Raw genomic sequence first — 15,978 nt, 5'->3', positions numbered from 1 at the left:
TGGTAAGTTTTGCCAGGTTGCTTTATTCCATGCAAACAATACCCCTACTAATAAAACACACAGATACAGTATTCATAGATTACAAATGGCCTTTACCTCCTTCCTATGGAAGAAGAAGAGACCTAGAATAGCTTGTGAAAAACCTTGCCTACTGAGGTGGGAGGGAGGGATACATTTACCCAACATTAGGAGATATAACTTAGCAGCTCTTAACAGACATGCCAGAGACTAGGTTTGGGATATGTCATATTTCTGAAATACACCTTTGGAGAGAGACTTGGTGGCCCCTTGAGACCTAACGGCTCTTTTACATACAAAAATCAAGCATACCCTACCATTGGTCAAGAATTATACCCTGGTAAAAGATACAACTGCAACACGGAGGGCGGTTGGTAAATGTTACGGGTTACCCATGTACATCACGCCATTTATGCCACTGTGGTCCCTCCCGGCTTTCCCGTCAGGGAGACAATCTTATATGTTTAGGAGAAAAAGGCATCAACATGGTAAGACAGCTGCTGTCGACCTCGGGAACCGAACTGCTCACATGGCAGGAGTTTCAGAATAAGTACCAGCTCCCGACGTCTCACTTTCTGCCCTTCAGACAGATAATATCATATTGCTAAGCACAAGCAAATACTGGGAGACGCTGTAAAATTAGCGTGGTTTCGGGGACTTTGATGGGTCGGGAGGGGGAGTTGGGCTGCTTATCAGACCTTTATCGGAAAATCCAAAATACATATTCAATCCCACTAGGAGACAGAGTACTTAGAAGGTGGGAGCAGAAGTTGGGAGACCCTTTTTTAACACCCAAGATTAGGGCGGGTATGGAAAGAGTGAGACAAGTTATTAACAGTGAGGTATGGAGAGAAATGCAGTTCAGGAAAATACAGAAGGCCACATATGCCTTCGACCTTTCATACAGGGACGCCCCGGCACATTACCTTCGGTGGTGCCCAAAGTGTCGACTGCCGAAACCAAACCTGCTACACGGATTATGGGAATGCCCTAACTTAACTCAATTGTGGAGGGAAGCTATTGAGTATATCAAGAAGGTGTGGGACATAGAGGTGCGACTTACCCCAAAACAATGTATTTTTCATTATATTCCAACAGATCCAAATGCCGACGCCTCAAATGTGACAGATATAAAGGACATACTTTACATCTTTTATTGTTAACTGTGAAGAAGAATATACTGAGGCATTGGTTATATCCCACCTCTCTAACTTTCAAGGTATTGGTGATTGGTACCATAAAATATCTCTTATACATGGACAGATTAGACACAGAAAAACACAAGGAAAAGGCAACCAAAAGTTGTTTCCATAAGTGGAGGAGATTCATGATGTATTCTCTGACAGGGGAAGAATTAAAAGAACTGATAAAACCGTTTCGAGACACTATGTGGTATCTTGAGGAACAGGCTAGGGGCACCTTGGGAAGACTAATCCCGAGCGGGGAAAGGAGCTAATTATAGAAGATATAGACTATATGGAAGACTGGAGGATCTGGGTTCACCCATGGAGCAGACTATGTTTTGGGTTTGGTTGGATAGGTTGGGGCATTTAATGGGTAAAAATGGGGAACAGAGGATAACTGTCACTTATATTGAATTATTGCAGATGGTTTTCACCGAATACTGTGATAAGAAAGATGCTGATACCATTGTAATCTCAATGACCATGTCAACTCATTGCTTTTTATCTGTCAACTTGTATACCTCTGCTCTGTTTAATAAAATATGTTTATAAAAAACTGTGTCTAAAATGCCGGTGTTAATAAATGACCCCCTTAGTTTGGACCTCCAGAAAGCGGCTAAGGCCTGTGATATAGAGACAGTCCTGTAACAATGCTAACTAGTCTGCAGCCTGTGTAAGGATGAGTTAATCGTTTTGTAATAAACCGGATTCATTATGAATTTCACAAAAATGTGTCCACAAAACAAACCTGAAGCTTTTCAGGTTTGCTTTGGACGAATCCAGTAAAACCACGAGGGAGGAAGTGGAGGGTGAAGGCTTGCGCTGATTGGCTCAGAGACTGAAAAACAGCCTCATCAGCCAATCAGGGCTGGCAGCAGGCTGGGAGATGCTTGTGTAGAAAAAGCAGACTACATTCTGTGTTGAGCTGTAGATGGGTCAATGCAATGTCTGAAAGAAAACAATTTTAGATAGTACCTTAATGGGAAGGGTGCTGCTGTGCTGGGGTAACGAATGGTTAGATGGTTGGAGGAGCTTTTAAACTAGGATCTGAGGGGAAGGATGGGAGTCATACCAATGAGGGGGTAGAAAGAGTAGATAGAGAGCGGGATATGAGGGAACAGTGGGGGGCTTGGGTTAGTGAGGAAAGTAGGGAGGTGACTGGGCAGACCTGTTCACCCATAAAAAATAAGAGATGCTGGTCCTGTTACCAACAATATAAAACAAGGTCCCCCAAAAATCTCAAATATTCACTTTCTGTGAACTGAATGTGGGAAATTAAATAGTAACTCAAAATGTATGTTCACAAATACCAGACGTCTAGCAAGAAAAATGTGCGAGCTGGAGTCTTTGGTACTAGAGGAACACATAGATATACAGGTCCTTCTAAAAAAAATTGCATATTGTGATAAAGTTCATTACTTTCTGTAATGTACTGATAAACATTAGACTTTCATATATTTTAGATTCATTACACACAACTGAATTAGTTCAAGCCTTTTATTGTTTTAATATTGATGATTTTAGCATACAGCTCATGAAAACCCAAATTTCCTATCTCAAAAAATTAGCATATTTCATCCGACCAATAAAAGAAAAGTGTTTTTAATACAAAAAAAGTCAACCTTCAAATAATTATTTTCAGTTATGCACTCAATACTTGGTCGGGAATCCTTTTGCAGAAATGACTGCTTCAATGCGGCGTGGCATGGAGGCAATCAGCCTGTGGCACTGCTGAGGTGTTATGGAGGTCCAGGATGCTTCGATAGCGGCCTTAAGCTCATCCAGAGTGTTGGGTCTTGCGTCTCTCAACTTTCTCTTCCCAATATCCCACAGATTCTCTATGGGGTTCAGGTCAGGAGAGTTGGCAGGCCAATTGAGCACAGTAATACCATGGTCAAGTAAACCACTTACCAGTGGTTTTGGCACTGTGAGCAGGTGCCAGGTCGTGCTGAAAAATGAAATCTTCATCTCCATAAAGCTTTTCAGCAGATGGAAGCATGAAGTGCTCCAAAATCTCCTGATAGCTAGCTGCATCGACCCTGCCCTTGATAAAACACAGTGGACCAACACCAGCAGCTGACATGGCACCCCAGACCATCACTGACTGTGGGTACTGGACACTGGACTTCAGGCATTTTGGCATTTCCCTCTCCCCAGTCTTCCTCCAGACTCTGGCACCTTAATTTCCGAATGACATGCAAAATTTGCTTTCATCCGAAAAAAGTACTTTGGACCACTGAGCAACAGTCCAGTGCTGCTTCTCTGTAGCCCAGGTCAGGCGCTTCTGCCGCTGTTTCTGGTTCAAAAGTGGCTTGACCTGGGGAATGCGGCACCTGTAGCCCATTTCATGCACACGCCTGTACACGGTGGCTCTGGATGTTTCTACTCCAGACTCAGTCCACTGCTTCCGCAGGTCCCCCAAGGTCTGGAATCGGTCCTTCTCCACAATCTTCCTCAGGGTCCGGTCACCTCTTCTCGTTGTGCAGCGTTTTCTGCCACACTTTTTCATTCCCACAGACTTCCCACTGAGGTGCCTTGATACAGCACTCTGGGAACAGCCTATTCGTTCAGAAATTTATTTCTGTGTCTTACCCTCTTGCTTGAGGGTGTCAATGATGGCCTTCTGGACAGCAGTCAGGTCGGCAGTCTTACCCATGATTGCGGTTTTGAGTAATGAACCAGGCTGGGAGTTTTTAAAAGCCTCAGGAATCTTTTGCAGGTGTTTAGAGTTAATTAGTTGATTCAGATGATTAGGTTAATAGCTCGTTTAGAGAACCTTTTCATGCTATGCTAATTTTTTTAGATAGGAATTTTGGGTTTTCATGAGCTGTATGCCAAAATCATCAATATTAAAACAATAAAAGGCTTGAACTACTTCAGTTGGTGTGTAATGAATCTAAAATATATGAAAGTCTAATGTTTATCAGTACATTACAGAAAATAATGAACTTTATCACAATATGCTAATTTTTTTAGAAGGACCTGTAGTTAGTGTGGCTGAGACATGGCTGGACTCTTCACATGACCGGATTCTTAATATTCACCAGCCGATAGAGGGACTCTAGATAATGGTAAAAGGAGGTGTGGGGGGAGGGCTGGGTCACTGAAGATATGAAAATGATAGTTACTAAATGTTTTTGTTTTAGTTCTGTATATACAAAAGTAGAGAAAAGGGGCTGATATCAGAGTGCTAGGGCTAGTACATCCAGTAATCCAGTGACTGACACAACGCAAATGTGGTGCCCATATTCAAAAAGGGCTCTAGGTCTTCCACAGGTAATAATAGACCAGTAAGCTAAACTTCTGTTATGGGACTTTAGGCGAAGTCAGGGCAAGGCGTGATTATGTTTTCACTGCCTGGCCCTGTTAATCAAAGTGCAGAGGGTGTGGCAGTTGCAGAGAGAGCAGAGCATCTAGGAGTAACGGAAATCCCCCCTGTTGCTCCTAGAGGCTCATTTGCATATATTAAAACATAATTTGTAATATTATGATACATGAAGGGCTGGCAAGATTTCTGTCTACTGTGTAACTTGCGTTAAAAAAATACCTTTCTTTATTATTAGGAGACATGTTCAGGGGCATAACGAATGTGGTCGCAGAGGGTGCGACCGCGACCAGGCCCAGCGGGGGAAGGGGGCCCGCTGAGCTCACATGTAATGCGGCCTGGCATTTTCACTGTACTTAATGCCGGGCCCCGTCAGAGCGCTCATCTTACTTGCATGATATGCACTTCTCCAGTCTCTAGGCCTCCAGCATCAGTCCCGCCACTGCCACACTAAAACTAGTCACACATTAAGCAGGTGGATGTAGCCTCACCTACGTTAGTCAGGCTCCGCCCACCTGCTTAATTTGTGACTAGTTTTAGTGTGGTAGTGGCGGGACTGATGCTGGAGGCCTAGAGACTGGAGAAGTGCATATCATGCAGGTGAGATGAGCACTCTGATGGGGCCCAGCATTAAGTACAGTGAAAATGCTGGGCTCCTTTACATGAAAACAGTGGGCAGTCGGGACACTACAAGGGGCTGTGGGAGGCACTACTGGGGACATTGCTGGGGCAGTGGGGGACATTACTGGGGGGCCATTACTGGGGGCAGTGGGGGACACTACTCGGGCAGGGCGGCTACTACTGGGGGCAGTGGGGGACACTACTAGGGGCTGTGGGGGGCACCTCTGGGGGCAGTGGGGGGCATTACTGGGTGCATTACTGAAGGAAGTAGGGAACACTACTAGGGGCTATGTGGGGCGCTAGTGGGGTGCACTACTGGGGGCTGTGGGGGACACAACTAGGGTTTGAAGGGGGCACTACTGGGGCAGTGGGGGACACTACTGGGGACATTATTGGGGGCAGTGGTGAACACTACTAGGGGCTGTGGAGGGCACTACTGGGGACATTACTAAAGGCAGTGGGGGACCCTAACGGGGGGCAGTGAGAGACATTACTGGGGGCATTACTGGGCGATCAGGGACCAGACCAGGGGTGTGACCATTGCGGACACAGAGAGTGCGACCGGCCACGGCGTGGGGGAGGGGCCCCCGATCCAAAGTTTGCCATGGGGCCCATAGCACTCTAGTTACGCCACTGGACATGCTGCAAACTTGTAATGCTATTATCACCCCCCACACACACACACACACACACAACACTACCAATATAGCAATGCGGGAAAGGCAGGTAACTGATTTGTCTACTAAGTTATTTGCGTTCAGAAATGTACATTCAAAAAAGATTCACTATTTAAACACACATTGCAAACTTCTAATGTGATCACACCTAAAACTGCCAATATAATGATGCAGGAGCTGGTAAGATTTCTGTCTACTGTGTTATCTGCACTTAAAAAAGTAGTTTTTAAAAAAGACCTTTCTTTACTTTATTAAGACACACATTGCAAACCTAGGATGCAATTATCCCCCCCCCCCCCCTCCTCACCAACAATATAATGATACAGGTAAAGCCGGTAACTGATTTAAAGATAGCATGTGTCTTAATAGTAAGAAAAGGTATTTTTTGAATCTATGTGTCACGGCTGTGTCACGATTTCGTTGTTCGCTGTGATGCGTTAGCCATGCATGCTGGTTGCCTGGAGCAACGTGTTGTTTATGCAGCATGTGTGTGCTTTGCTCCTTTCTCCTGGTTCCTTCTCTGTCTGGTACGTGTGGGGTTAAGTTCCTGGCTGGGTGTGGTCACTTGGTGTTATTTAGCCTGTGGCTGATAGTCTGGGGGGAGTTGTACTCCAGCTTCTGTTGGTGCTGGAGCAATCCTCCTGCCCTGGATATTCCATCTGCCCAGTCCTTGAGGGCCACCTTGTGGGACATCAATGTCATCCCGTTGTTACCGTGTCTTCCTACCTTACCCGTTTCTATGTATGGTGTGGTTTATGTTCAGGGTTGGTGCTGTATGTCTTGTTGTTGTTCCATGTCTGGTCTGTCTATGGTGTGTTTAGTCCTGCATGGATGCTAGTCATGTCCCCTGTCTGTGCCTTCAGTGAGAGTGTTTCAGGGTTCCCCGAAGGGGGAACAACTAGTCAGTGAGCTGCACTTCCTGGGGCCGCCATGCACCCTGTCCGCATGGGGGTCCAGGCAGTCACTGGTGTGCTGGATTCTGTGTTTGTTGTTTTTACTGTGTCCTGTATGGTGTTCGGGTTCCAGTACATATGCATACATTTGCTGCTCACTGTCATTTCTCTGTGTTTCTAGGTCTGAGGGAGGCTCATCCATATCTTGGAGGAACAGGTCGTCTCTAGTTCATGACATTATTTCCAGGGATCATCAGGGCGACTCAGGGTCCGAGGTTCCGGTGTATGAGCTGTCCTACCATCTAGGTCCGTTCATATGGTTAGGAGTCAGGGCTAGGATGAGGGTGGCTTTAGGAGGTGCCCTGCTCCCTTTCCCTGGTGTTTAGGCCTAGTTTTTGTTTCCATTTACCATCAGTGTTCGGTGGGGGGTTTCCCCCCACTCCCCACCGTGACACTATGTTTTTAAATGCAAATAACTCAGCAGACAGAAATCTTATCGGCCTTTCTTGCATCATTATACTGGGGGGGGGGGGGTATAATTGCATTTCAGTTTGCAATATGTGGCGTAACAGTATAGAAAGGTCTTTTTTGAACCTGTGTTTTTTAAAATCAAATTACACAGTAGACAGAAATCTTACCAGCCTACATCCTTCTATTGGTGGTATGGGAGGGGGAATAATTGCATTGCAAATTGGTAATCTGTGTTTTAATAGTAAAGAAAGGCCTTTTTTTAACGCAGATAACACAGTAGACATAAATGTTACCGGCCTTTCCTGCATCATTATATTGGTGGAGGTGGGGGAAATAATTGCATTACATCGTTTGCATTGTGTGTTTTTATAGTAAAGAAATATTCCTCAAGTAAATTGCTATTAGCAGTGTATATTGTGTTCATAGAAAGGGAAGGACATTTAATTGAGCCTCTGTGTTTAAATGACAGAAAACACACTTGCAATTTTGTTAGAACCGTTAAATAATTAGACAGTACCCGTGACTTTTCATTTAGGAAAATCGTGATTCTTATTATACCTCATATTAATATGTATGAAATATGCTAGAGTTCAAAATGAAAGACCCAGGCCTTGTTCTTATAAAGCCAGAATGTGGGTAGTATCAGCACCAGCTATCTGGCCAGAAGTAGTAGTAGGCCACAATTCTCCATGAGGACTATGATGATGATTGTGTGTTGCACAGTACCTGGGAGCCGGATCGGGGTGCTGAAGAGGAGACATTAGAGGAGAAGGGTGCTGGCCATCGTGGCAATTAAGAGTGGAGGCACTAAACGGCTAAAACCTCCAAAAGAACTGTCAGGGCCAGATCTGGTTCTATTGTGGCCAGCTCGGGAACTGGTGATGCCACTGATGTTGTGGGTGCAGGCTCAAAATGTCCCAGACCTAAGCCAAACTTAGCTGCCTCTAGCTCTGTGCAAAAAACATCTGTATGGTGTTTTCTCTCCTCAGGGCCGGCACACAAAACCAAAGCCGTGTGCAAGATCTGTAGGATAAAAATAAGCCAAAACACAAACATAGGTACCTGGGCGCAATTGCAGCACATGAAGGTGCATCGCTGCTTCCTATGGGAGAATAGTTGTATTCTCAATCAGAACAAGTCTGTCTTCCTTCTCCTGGTCTTCTTTGTGGAAGCCAACCTACATCCCCAAGCAGTAAAGTGTCCATGTCATCATCATCAGCTGCTTCTTCTTCTGCTCAGATTTCTCCTCCTCTTTGTGCTCCCCTCCATCATGAAGTGTCCATAACTGAATGTGTGGCCATGAGAAAACTATTCTTCACCAGCAATTTGCTTAAACTGGCCAAGTTGTCCTCCACCAGTGTCCAAAACATCACTTATGTCAAAATAAATGAGGCATGGCTCAGGGACGATTTTGACACCCCTCTTGCTGAGGCCCATGATTAGATCTGGCCTTGCTGATGGTGCCCCGTTTTTCCACTGCTGCTGTCTGCCCTCCTACCATCAAATTGCTTGTCTACCATCATGTTCCGAATTGTATGGCTACTGCCATCATGCCACTGCTACTGTCTGCCATCCTACCATCATCATCAATACCGTGCCTTTACACATAGCTCAGTGTCACTGTCATTATTTGCTACTGCTGTCATTGATTTCAGGAGCTTGGGGGGGGGGGGGGGGGGGAGAAAGTAAAAAAAATCCAGTCCTAGGAGACTGGAGAGAAGGATATACCAATTTTCAGGGGAATTTGAGCAACTTTGCTTTTTTTTTTACGTTTGCAAACCTGAAGCAAACAAAATCTCAAAAGGTTTGCTTATCTCTAGTACTGTGCTCTGTGTCTGCACAAGATGGCCTCTAAAGTCTATAAGGGTCATTTATTAAGGGACTTGTGACTATTGTAGTTGTAAAAATAGTGACAAGTCCCTTTTTTGAACAGCTATATGACAATATTTAGTCAAGTGGTTTTTGAGCATTTTTTGGCCAGAACAAAACCTGTCTGTGAAGTAGCCCCTTTATGCCGTTAACCAGCTGAAGCTTTATTTCACGCCATTCCACAGCAGCCCAAATCCACATGAAGCTGCAATTTGCAATCTGCATTGCAAGGGGTGAAACCCACAGCATATATCCTCAGCATGAACTGAAATTCGAAAGCTGCAACGCCCAGATGATATTGTTTTGGAATAGTTCTGCAATGCGTGGATAAGATTTATGTTACTGTTAGGGCTCTTGCACACGACCGTTTGTATTTTCCGGTCCGCAAGAAATATGGATGACGTCTGTGTGCATTCCGTATTTTGCGGAACGAAACTGCCGGCCCCTAATAGAACAGTACTATCCTTGTCCGTAATGCGGACAATTATAGGACATGTTCTAATTTTTGGCGGAATGGAAATATGGATATATGAAAACGGAATGCACACGGAGTACCTTCTGTTTTTTTTGCGGACCCATTGAAATGAATGGTTCCGCAGACGGTCTGCAAAAAAAGTGGGACGGACACGGAAAGAAAATATGTTTGTGTGCATGAGCCCTTAGGCTTGTTTCACACCAGTGATACAGAGTCAGGATCAGTTCAGGGACATACTGATGGTTTTGCACACAGGTTGGATCAGTTTTGTCTGCGATTGCGTTCAATGTTTCCGTTTACCTCCTTGAAGTCTTTGGGGAAAACCACTATGTATAAGGTGTGGAATCGTACAAGCAATTGATATGCTACGGATTTTAAAATCCACACAGCAGGTCAATCCCCATGCCCACAAAATACGCAATGTGTACATGAGATTTGGCAAATGTCATTCACTTTGTTTGTTCAGTATTACACTGCGGTGTTAACCACTTCAGCCCCGCTAGGTGAAACCCCCTTCATGACCAGGCCACTTTTTACACTTCGGCACTACACTCCTTTCACCGTTTATCGCTCGGTCATGCAACTTACCACCCAAATTAATTTTACCTCCTTTTCTTCTCACTAATGGAGCTTTCATTTGGTGGTATTTTATTGCTGCTGACATTTTTACTTTTTTTGTTATTAATCAAAATATAACGATTTTTTTGCAAAAAAATGACATTTTTCACTTTCAGCTGTGAAATTTTGCAAAAAAAACGACATCCATATATAAATTTTTCGCTAAATTTATAGTTCTACATGTCTTTGATAAAAAAAAAATGTTATTTTTTTCTTACAAAGTCTCATATTCCACTAACTTGCGACAAAAAATAAAAAATTCTAGGAACTCACCATGCCCCTCACAGAATACCTTGGGGTGTCTTCTTTCCAAAATGGGGTCACTTGTGGCGTAGTTATACTGCCCTGGCAATTTAGGGGCCCAAATGTGTGAGAAGTACCTTGCAATCAAAATGTGTAAAAAATGACCGGTGAAATCCGAAAGGTGCACTTTGGAATATGCGCCCCTTTGCCCACCTTGGCAGCAAAAAAGTGTCACACATGTGGTATCGCCGTACTCAGGAGAAGTTGGGGAATGTGTTTTGGGGTGTCATTTTACATATACCCATGCTGGGTGAGAGAAATATCTTGGCAAAAGACAACTTTTCCCATTTTTTTATACAAAGTTGGCATTTGACCAAGATATTTTTCTCACCCAGCATGGGTATATGTAAAATGACACCCCAAAACACATTCCCCAACTTCTCCTGAGTACGGCGATACCAGATGTGTCACACTTTTTTGCTGCCAAGGTGGGCAAAGGGGCACATATTCCAAAGTGCACCTTTCGGATTTTGCAGGGCATTTTTTACACATTTTGATTGCAAGGTACTTCTCACACATTTGGGCCCCTAAATTGCCAGGGCAGTATAACTACGCCACAAGTGACCCCATTTTGGAAAGAAGACACCCTAAGGTATTCCGTGAGGGGCACTGCGAGTTCCTAGAATTTTTTTTTTTTTGTCACAAGTTAGCGGAAAATGATGATGTTTTTTTTTTCTTACAAAGTCTCATATTCCACTAACTTGCGACAAAAAATAAAAAATTCTAGGAACTCACCATGCCCCTCACAGAACACCTTGGGGTGTCTTCTTTCCAAAATGGGGTCACTTGTGGGGTAGTTATACTGCCCTGGCAATTTAGGGGCCCATATGTGTGAGAAGTACTTTGCAATCAAAATGTGTAAAAAATGGCCTGCAAAATCCGAAAGGTGCACTTTGGAATATGTGCCCCTTTGCCCACCTTGGCAGCAAAAAAGTGTGACACATCTGGTATCGCCGTACTCAGGAGAAGTTGGGGAATGTGTTTTGGGGTGCCATTTTACATATACCCATGCTGGGTGAGAGAAATATCTTGGCAAACGACAACTTTTCCCATTTTTTTATACAAAGTTGGCATTTGACCAAGATATTTTTCTCACCCAGCATGGGTATATGTAAAATGACAACCCCAAAACACATTCCCCAACTTCTTCTGAGTACGGCGATACCAGATGTGTCACACTTTTTTGCAGCCTAGATGCGCAAAGGGGCCCAAATTCCTTTTAGGAGGGCATTTTTAGACATTTGGATCCCAGACTTCTTCTCACGCTTTAGGGCCCCTAAAAAGCCAGGGCAGTATAAATACCCCACATGTGACCCCACTTTGGAAAGAAGACACCCCAAGGTATCCAATGAGGGGCCTGGCAAGTTCATAGAATTTTTTTTTTTTTTCGCATAAGTTAGCGGAAATTGATTTTTTTTTTGTTTTTTCTCACAAAGTCTCACTTTCCGCTAACTTAGGACAAAAATTTCAATCTTTCATGGACTCAATATGCCCCTCAGCAAATACCTTGGGGTGTCTTCTTTCCAAAATGGGGTCAGTTGTGGGGTGTTTGTACTGCCCTGGCATTTGAGGGTCTCCGCAATCATTACATGTATGGGCAGCATTAGGAGTTTCTGCTATTCTCCTTATATTGAGCATACAGGTAATGAGATTTTTTTTTCCGTTCAGCCTCTGGGCTGAAAGAAAAAAATGAACGGCACAGATTTCTTCATTCGCATCGATCAATGTGGATGAAAAAATCTCTGCCCAAAAAAAAAAATGGAGGGGAAAGGCGTCTGCCAGGACATAGGAGCTCTGCCCTACATCCATACCCACTTAGCTCGTATGCCCTGGCAAACCAGATTTCTCCATTCGCATCAATCGATGTGGATGAATAAATCATTGCCGGGATTTTTTTTTTTATATATATATATATATACAAAGTGCTTGCCAAAGCATAGGAACGCCGCCTCCTCCTCAGCTCGTATGCCTCGGCAAACGTATCTGTCACTGCAGAGGAGAAAATCCCGTCTTGCAGCGCCGCATACACCGACTTGCGTGTAATCTGACAGCAGCGCAATGCTTCTGTCAGAATGCACATCGGTGCTGCAGCTAATAGATCGGTTGGTCCACCTGGAAGGTAAAAAGACAAAAAAAAAAAAAGAAAAAACCAGGCCACAACGCAATAATTTTATTAACTTTGGAACAGAACATGTAACTTTAACTTTTGGAACTAAACATTAACCTGTTTGCTTACCTGTTTTTTTTTTTTTTTTTTACCTTTATAGAACAAACCTCTCCTTCCCCATGGGTCAATGTGCAAAGCGCAAATCGCCCAAAGATGTGGCGAAGTGCGTTATGCACTTTGTCCCATGTGAAAGGAGACGTTTGCAGCAGCTGTGAGTGAATGGGCCCTAATAGCCCTGTGTGCCTATCCTGGTGAGATGTGATCCCTATGCTAGGTGTACCTGTGTGTGGTACTTTCGGAAACACTCCCCTAAGCATAGGGCAGGGTGGTCGGGACAGTCAGGACAGAAATAGCGGGTGTCACGCCTTATTCCACTCCTGCTACAGACACGACATTTTTTTCGGGGTGGCGGTCGGTTTGAGGTACCAGCAACGACACTGGGGAAGTGTCGCTCGTGTAGACGGCTAACTACACTGGTGGATGGGGCCACGGAACCTCCTGGATACAGGAGGTTCGCGATGATCTCTTCCTGAAATTTGAGGAAGGATCCAGTTCTCCCAGCCTTACTGTAGAGAACAAAACTATTGTACAGAGCCAATTGAATTAAATATACAGACACCTTCTTATACCAGCGTCTGGTGTGTCGGGAAACTAAATACGGAGCCAACATCTGGTCATTGAAGTCGACCCCTCCCATGTGGAGGTTATAGTCGTGGACTGAGAGGGGCTTTTCAATGACACGGGTTGCTCGCTCAATTTGTATTGTCGTGTCTGCGTGAATGGAGGAGAGCATGTAAACGTCACGCTTGTCTCTCCATTTCACCGCGAGCAGTTCTTCGTTACACAGTGCGGCCCTCTGCCCCCTTGCAAGACGGGTGCTAACGAGCCGTTGGGGGAAGCCCGCGCGACTAGTTCGCGCGGTACCACAGGCGCCAATCCGTTCTAGAAACAAATGCCTAAAGAGGGCCACACTTGTGTAGAAATTGTCCACATAAAGATGGTACCCCTTGCCGAATAAGGGTGACACCAAGTCCCAAACTGTCTTCCCACTGCTCCCCAGGTAGTCAGGGCAACCGACCGGCTCCAGGGTCTGATCTTTTCCCTCATAGACCCGAAATTTGTGGGTATAGCCTGTGGCCCTTTCACAGAGCTTATACAATTTGACCCCATACCGGGCGCGCTTGCTTGGGATGTATTGTTTGAAGCCAAGGCGCCCGGTAAAATGTATTAGGGACTCGTCTATGCAGATGTTTTGCTCAGGGGTATACAAATCTGCAAATTTCTGGTTGAAATGGTCTATGAGGGGCCGAATTTTGTGGAGCCGGTCAAAAGCAGGGTGGCCTCTGGGACGGGAGGCGGTGTTGTCGCTAAAGTGCAGGAAACGCAGGATGACCTCAAATCGTGTCCTGGACATAGCAGCAGAGAACATGGGCATGTGATGAATCGGGTTCGTGGACCAATATGACCTCAATTCATGCTTTTTTGTCAGGCCCATGTTGAGGAGGAGGCCCAGAAAAGTTTTAAATTCGGAAACTTGGACTGGTTTGCACCGGAAAGGCTGGGCATAAAAGCTTTCCGGGTTAGCGGTGATAAATTGTGTGGCATACCTGTTTGTCTCTGCCACGACTAAGTCTAAAAGCTCCGCAGTCAAGAACAGCTCAAAAAATCCCAGGGCCGAATCGATCTGAGCCGTCTCAACCCGAACTCCAGACTGGGCGGTGAAAGGGAAAACTACGGGTGCGGCTGAAGTTGGGGACTGCCAATCAGGGTTTGCCAGCACCTCTGGGATTCTAGGGGCTCTACGGGCACGTCTTTGCGGTGGCTGCGACGGGGTCACTACTGCACGTGCCACCGTACCAGCTTCAACTGCCCTTCTGGTGCTCGCTATTTCACCAGGTTGTACGGCAGTGCTGGTACTAGGTCCAGGAAGGGCTGGGCTGCTGGTGTATGCCTCACCACGTAATCCGACAGCACCAGCCCCACTCTGCTGCTCTTGAAGCGGATCCTGCGCAACCTGCGGTCTAGCGACACGGGGCCGGGTACGCCTGGTGCTATCAGGGACCTCAGCCTCCTCGTCCGAACTTTGGGTCAGAGAGCCACTGCTTTCTACAGGTTCGTATTCTGACCCGCTGGATTCATCAGATGAGGGTTCCCACTCCTCATCCGACTGGGTCAGAAGCCTGTAGGCCTCTTCAGAAGAATACCCCCTGTTAGACATGTGGGCAACTAAATTTCGGGGTATTCCCTGAGACTACCCAAGAAAAAAAAAGCAAGCCTGTCTTACAAATGGGAGGCTAGCGAAGTACCGGAGGCTGCTGCGGTTGATAAAAAATATCAAAACTGATTTTTTTATCGCCGCAGTGCGTGTAAAGTGAATGTGCAGTGATCAAAAAAAAACATTTTTTTGTCACTGCGGTGGGGCGGGCGTGGGCAAACGCACGTGTGGGCGACCGATCAGGCCTGATCGGGCAAACACTGCGTTTTGGGTGGAGGGCGAACTAAAGTGACACTAATACAATTATAGATCTGACCGTGATCAGTTTTGATCACTTCCAGATACTATAAAAGTACAAATGCTGATTAGCGATACGCTAATCAGCGAATAACGGACTGCGGTGCGGTGGGCTGGGCGCTAACTGATCGCTAACTACCTAACCAAGGGACCTAAACTATACCTAAAACCTAACGGTCAATAACAGTGAAAAAAAACAGTTTGCACTGATCACTTTTTTCCTTTCACTAGTGATTGACAGGGGGGGATAAAAGGGGTGATCAAAGGGTTAATTGGGGTGATCTGGGGGCTAAATGTGGTGTGGTGGGTACTCACAGTAATGATGTGCTCCTCTGCTCCTCTGCTGGAACCAACCGACCAAAAGAAGGAGCAGAGGAGCACAGCAGCCATATAACCCCATCATATTTACTAATATGTGGGGTTATATGGCTGCTGATTGTTTTTTTTTAAAAATCAGCAGCCTGCCAGCCAATGATCGTGGCCGGCAGGCTGCTGACGAAATACTCTTCTGCGAAATGCCGGCCCGCGATGCGCATGCGCGGGCCGGCTGTGACGTAATCTCGCGTCTCGCGAGAGGACGCGCCGATGCGTCCAGGAGGAACTAAACAACCACCTCCCGGACGCATCGGTGCGTACAGCGGTCGGGAGGTGGTTAAAGGGCTTCTGTCACCCCACTAAAGTCATATATTTTTTTGGGGCTACTTAAATTCCTTATACTGCGATATATTAATATATAATGCTGTTACTCATTTTCGTTCAGCAGTTTCGTCAAAAAACGCACTTTTATAATTGCTGGTAGCAGCCGCATCCTCTTATCATATAGACGCCCCCTCCGCATGTTGATT

The sequence above is a fragment of the Bufo gargarizans genome, chromosome 5 (assembly GCF_014858855.1).
Source record: "Bufo gargarizans isolate SCDJY-AF-19 chromosome 5, ASM1485885v1, whole genome shotgun sequence".
Lineage (NCBI taxonomy): Eukaryota > Metazoa > Chordata > Amphibia > Anura > Bufonidae > Bufo > Bufo gargarizans.
The sequence above is the reverse complement of the archived record's forward strand: the minus strand, read 5'-3'. Positions refer to the sequence as shown.